Source organism: Rattus norvegicus, chromosome 4 (assembly GCF_021556685.1).
Source record: "Rattus norvegicus strain SHRSP/BbbUtx chromosome 4, alternate assembly SHRSP_T2T, whole genome shotgun sequence".
Lineage (NCBI taxonomy): Eukaryota > Metazoa > Chordata > Mammalia > Rodentia > Muridae > Rattus > Rattus norvegicus.
This window is the reverse complement of record NC_141537.1, coordinates 156,400,642-156,406,641: the sequence shown is the minus strand read 5'-3', so window position 1 is coordinate 156,406,641 and position 6,000 is coordinate 156,400,642. Positions and strand designations below refer to the sequence as shown.

General features: G+C 47.8%; 1 protein-coding gene across 3 annotated transcripts in view; it reads left to right on the top strand.

The window, feature by feature from the left end:
- Positions 1 to 3,084: 3,084 nt before the first annotated feature.
- The window catches only part of Mical3 (microtubule associated monooxygenase, calponin and LIM domain containing 3), a 199,387-nt gene continuing 196,471 nt past the window's right edge, over positions 3,085 to 6,000 (top strand). For 2 of the 3 annotated variants that reach the window (XM_087658217.1, XM_087658195.1), the window contains exon 1: positions 3,085 to 3,378. The gene's annotated coding sequence lies outside the window, so the exon portion shown is untranslated. Of the gene's footprint in view, positions 3,405 to 6,000 lie in introns of all 3 variants that reach the window. The other variant, XM_087658196.1, reaches the window with a different exon arrangement.

The window sequence follows — 6,000 nt, the reverse complement described above, 5'->3', positions numbered from 1 at the left end:
AGCTGGGGACCGAACCCAGGGCCTTGCGCTTCCTAGGTAAGCGCTCTACCACTGAGCTAAATCCCCAGCCCCAGGAGGAAACATTTTAAATGTATCTCAAAATCATGATAGATTTGGAATCAGGAATGAGCAAGTGTCTGATAAATGAATTTCAAGGTATTACCAATAAAGTTTATTTCTGTCTCATTCAGCCCAACAATGCTTTCGGTGGAGAAGTCAGAGGACCGAGGAAAGAGATAGGAAAACCTCATGTAAACAGGCTTCATTTTGCCTGGCACTCTCATGGCAGAGGCAAGAAAACTCAAGTTTGAGATCAGCCAGGGCTACACAGACTCTGTCTTTAAAAAGCTGGAAAAAGCTGGATGGTGATACACAACTTTGATCCCAGGACTTTGAAGGCAGAGGCCGGAGGAGTTCTATGAGTCTGAGGCCAGCATGGTCTACAGAGTGAGTTTCAGGACAGCCAGGGCTATGTGGAGAGACCCCATCCAAAAAAAAAAAAAAAGAAAGAAAGAAAGAAAGAAAGAAAGAAAGAACGAAAGAAAGAAAGAGGGGTTGGGGATTTAGCTCAGTGGTAGAGCGCTTGCCTAGGAAGCGCAAGGCCCTGGGTTCGGTCCCCAGCTCCGGAAAAAAAGAACCAAAAAAAAAAAAAAAAAGAAAGAAAGAAAGAAAGAACAAAATAAGGATCATTTATCTATGTTGGCATTCCATCCAGCTGACGAAATTCCAGGAGCTTCTAATGAATTAAAAGCAGCATTAGCCGGAAGGAGCCAGCCAAGCTTCTAACTGGTTGGAAAATAATTACAGGCACAGTAGGGCAAGAAGCCACTTAAGCAGCGCTCTTGTCACTCACCCACAGGTTTGTTTCTGCCAATCTCTGCTCTGTATATGAGAACATGTGGAACGGATGCCATGGGCCCGGAACAACCCAGAGGCAGGCCCAGGAGATGGGAGCATTTAATAGCGAATGCTCCTGTCGGTGTCTATAGAATCGCAGAGGAACTTTTGAAAGAGCCGTGCTGACTGGAAAGGGATGGGAATGAGTTACTGCCGGAGATGTAAGCATCACCACCATGTGGGGTTTTACAGTTAGTGATCGTGGAAGTTAGCCAGCTTTTGTGGACTACTTTCATGAAATTGCTTTTGATCTATGTTTAATTCATTAATTTTATCTATTTGGTGGGGAAGTATTAGGAGGTCAGAGAACTTGGGGCTCCATTCTCTCCTACCATGCAGGTTCTGGAAACCAAAATCAAGTTGTTAGTCTGAGCAGCAAGTATCTTTCTTTGCTGAGTCTTTAACAGCTCTCTGTTCTGTGTCTCTGTGTCTCTCTGTCTGTACACACACACACACACACACACACACACACACACACACACAATGTGTATGGGTGCTTCACTTGCATGTATGTATGTCTGTGCACACTAGGTACATGCCATTGTCTATGGAGGCTAGAAGAGGGTATTGGATCCCCTGGAGCTGGAGTGAGAGATGGCTGTTAACCGCCATGTTAGGCTAGGGATCAAGCCTAGATTTTTGGAAGAGCAGACAGTGATCTTAACCACTGAGCCTTTGCTTTAGTCCTTTGACCTACTGCTTTGTTTTGTTTTGTTTTGTTTTGTTTTGTTTGGAGAGAGTCCCACTATTCAGCTCCAGCTGTCCTGGAACTCACTCTGTAGACCAGGCTGGCCTCAAACTCACAGCAATCCACGTGCTTCTGTCTGAGATTAAAGGGATGCACCACTATACTTGGCTTGATCTATTCTTGAAGTATTCTTTTTTTCTTGTCCAACTTATTTTTTTAAAGATTTACTTATTTATTGTGAGTACACTGTGGCTGTGTTCAGACACACCAGAAGAGGGCATCAGATCCCATCACAGATGGTTGTGAGCCACAATGTGGTTGCTGGGATTTGAACTCAGGACCTCTGGAAGAGCAGTCGGTGCTCTTAACCGCTGAACCATCTCTCCAGCCCCTGTCCTATTTATTTTTAATTTGTTGTTTTTGCCTCTCATTTTTCCCCATTATTGAATACAGAACTCAAGACCTTTTCATCCTGAGTAAGAACCCCATCTACTGAGTTGCTTCCCCAGTTCTTCACTTAAAAACAATTTCCCGGGGCTGGGGATTTAGCTCAGTGGTAGAGCGCTTACCTAGGAAGCGCAAGGCCCTGGGTTCGGTCCCCAGCTCCGGAAAAAAAAAAAAAAAAAAGAACCAAAAAAAAAAAATTTCCCTCTAGTGTTTTATTGTTGTTTTTTTTTTTTTTTTTTTGAGGGTCAGGAGTTCAAAGTCGCCCTTAACTATTAATATACATCAAGTTCCAAGGCCAGCCTTCTGTATTTAAAGAGACCCTTGCCTTTTAAAAAAGAAAGAGGAAAAAGAAATCAAATTATTTTCCAAAATAATTATATTGTTAAGGTGTTAATCTTTTAGGGGTTTAGAACTTAGAGATATTTTATCACTTAGGATTGTGGCCTCTGGACTGTGTCTTTGGGGATCAAAGCCTGCGTTCACCACCATAAAGATTATAATTAACATTGTAACTTAATAACTTAATTTGATAAGCATTTTCTAAGATAACTTTGTGTCTTTCATCCTGGGGTTCAAAGAGAGTAAGTGACCCTCTCATCACCATCCTTTGCTTGGTCCCTTCTCTAGCTCCCCCGAGCTCACCCGTAGCTGGCACCCGCTGGGAGTTCTGTTTTCAAGGGCGAGCCTAGAAAACATTCTGTTCTGTGTGCAGCAGGATCCTCTGGGGCAGGGAGCCTGGGATAGTGCTGGAATTTCTAATCCTTATGATGTTCCTATGTGTGTTGACGGTGGAGGGAAAGGAGGAGAAAAAAGACAGCAGGGGTGGTTTTGGTTTGAGTCTAAAGAACGAGTTATTTGGGTGGTACCGTGTTGGAACTTCATTTCATTTGGATCACTTGAGGCTCAACCGATGCCCAGGAGGGAGGCCAACGCGTCATCGCTTATCCAGTACCTTTCCTTCACAGCCTTCCCCAGCCACCAGGGTAGGCGCCTGCTCCTGGTTACCGTGGCAACCGCGAGGAGCCCTAGCCAGCTCCGCTACTGCACTTTCTGCAGCCCTAGCTGAGATGCAGCGGTGAGGAAGGACAGACCGAGGCAGACCCCTGGTTCTTCATTCATTCTTCGCTGCTCCGGACTCCCGAGAGAACGAGGGAAGGCACAAGAATGAAAGAAGTGTGCCTTAGGGCCTCCGGGTGAGAACCTTGAATGAGATTCTAGCTGGAAGGTGGAGTCGCCACACTTAGGATGTGTGCAGCCACAACAGCAGCACCTGTGTCCTGAGGACCAGCCAACCTAGGAGGCAAGCTCTCACCGGCGAGGAGGATGCGGGTGTGAAGCCCCAGTCCGTGAGTACCGTGAGATCGTCCCCTGGGTGAGCAAACCCCGGTTTTGTGTCTTGACTGGCGCCTTTAAAAATATTTATCACATCTTTCAATTGTTTATGCCTTACCTTGCCTTTCTGACATATGTGGGATTCTTGGAACAATTCTGTCTGCCTTTAGGCGCGTGGCTGTCTTAACCAGTGGGAGCTACACCCCGGTATCCGTGTCTCCTTTACCGCACAACGCCCTACCAGCGGATACCGTGCACCCTAAGCACACGCCCCAAAGACAGAAACACAGCTCTCGGTTTCTTAGCCAATACCGTCCAATTCTCTTTATTCTTTTGCTCACCCACCCACCCAGTCAAAGAAATAGCATCCCTAGGCAAGCCAGTGGAATGCCAGTCAGAGAACTGCCCGGGGATCCCCCACGACACCGTGTCCTTTCTGCGAGCTCAATGTGAATCCATTAGCTCATCCACAGGCGACAATTGTTACTCAGAGGGACATTCATTTCAGTCCAGTAGAGGGCGCCGGCGCTCACCTACACAACCCGGTAAACAGGCCAGAGGTGCCATCCCCACAAGCACCGGCAGGCACGTGCCCCTGGCTGCGGAGGACCGGGCGCAAGTCAGCCTCTGTCGAGCCTTAGTTAACAAAGGGATGGTTGGTTCCCCTCTGGAAGGCAATGGAAGGACGAAAAGACTTCCGGAGCACTGCATTGGTTTCAGAACCAAGGGAGCGTGCTTCCAGGGCAAAGTTCTTTCTGTATATCCATCAAGTCCTCTCTTTCCCCTACACCCCGTCAACCCCTCCTCTTCCACACCGCCGCCCCCCATCTATTCTTACGACCATGGCACTGTGACGAAGTGTTTAGAATTTATCGCGTTGGGAAGCTAGGCGAGGGAAAAAAAAGGGGAGGGGTGCAGACCTAGTTGGAATGAGCGATAAACGAACCGCTGCACTGCTGGCCCCTGCAGTAGTCCTCCCTAGCTGCATGTGGGAAGACCTGGAGTCTTCTCAAGTGATTCTAAAGCACCGAGGTTGCCCGCCACCATTCTAATCGAGATGACGCATACAGGTGAACTCCGTACTGCTGTAGTCTCTCAAAATTGCTGCTGCTGGAGGGTGGGGTAGATTGTTTTTGTGGTGCATGACTAGTCGCTGTGGGGAAGAAAGCAGGAAGGTGCCGAGGCTGGACCTCGGCAGGCAGGCAGGACTTCTGGCTACCCGAAGCAGCTGAGGGTGAGAGGGATGTTTTGAAAGAGGGAGGGCGCCTCTCTCAGAATGGGCTCCTTCTCTGAAGAGAATATTCTGACCTATATTCCAGACCAAGGGGAAAGGAAATGTGAGCCTCTGCGGGAATACAGAGGGGAAACTGCGGGTTCCTGTAGAAATGGATTCCGTGTCTGAGTGCTTAGCAGAGTCACACATGTCACTGTCCCACTCTTCAACTGCAAGAAGCATGGCTACTAGAAAGAGGAGGAGGATAGTGATTCGCTTTTGTAACCCAAGAATTTGAGAGGTGGAAGCAGAGGATCATGGGTTGAAGGCCATTCTCAGCTACATAGCAAGTTTGAGGCCAGCCTGGTCTATATTAGCTCTTGACGAAAGAAGAGAGTGAAAGAAAGAGAAGGCAAGAATATAGTAGACATTTGAACAAAGGGGAAAAAAGCAAACAAAACGACCTAGAAATTAGAGTCTGAGTCTTTTTCAAGACTGGATTCTTTATGGCTTTAAATCCCTCCTACACCGAAGGGAAATAGTAAAAATTTCCTTTTGTTGAGAACTGGATAACTAGGGTAACATTCTCTTCACAAACACACTCACAGACCAGGAAGCAAAAAGCTTGCCCTAAACTTTGCATTCTAAAGCTATCTCATAAATATTCATAAGTCATAAATGCTGGGAAGCAGGTGGGAGGCAGAAACTACACAGCAGCAAGTTCGCCAAAGGCTGCTGTGCTCACAGAAATTAGGTAAGGCCTCAAACCCCAGGCCTGAGAAGTCAGAACGGGAAATAGCCTACAAGGTCAGGGCAGCCTGGCGGGGCATGCCGATTAGCCTAGCACTTGAGGGGTAGTGGCGGGAAGATCAGGAGCCATTCTCCACTACCTGTTGGGTTCTGGGCCAGCCTAGGCTACATAAGATTCCCATAAACCAAAAACTAAAACCACAAAGTGTGCCCTGGTGCTAGGACTTTTCCCATCACAGCTTTCTAGGGCTCTCCCATTAATTTTGATTAAACTGGGAAAGGGTTAAAGTCTTCATGGGGGGGTGGGGCAAATGACAGACAGTGCTGCCTATTCTGAGAGCCTGGCCTCTGTCATCCACTTCATAGAATGGAAAGAGAATTAAGTAGCCACAGAAAGAGCACCCACCCACCCGGCTGCAATCACGAGGCCTCCTGTGCCAGGCTGGGGGTGGGGGGCAGGAGGATACCCACACAGAATGGCCACAGCTCTCCCACAGACTGTACCAGATTACGTTGTCTCCACATTCCCGGCTAGTGACTTGGACAAGCCTCTCCTTGTGCTGGCTTACCAAGCAACCCCAAACTTACCACCACCTTCATCATTCTGTTACATATTGTTCTACTAGTCTCCTTAAGTAACATCACACATGCACGCGGGCGCGCGCGAGCGTGT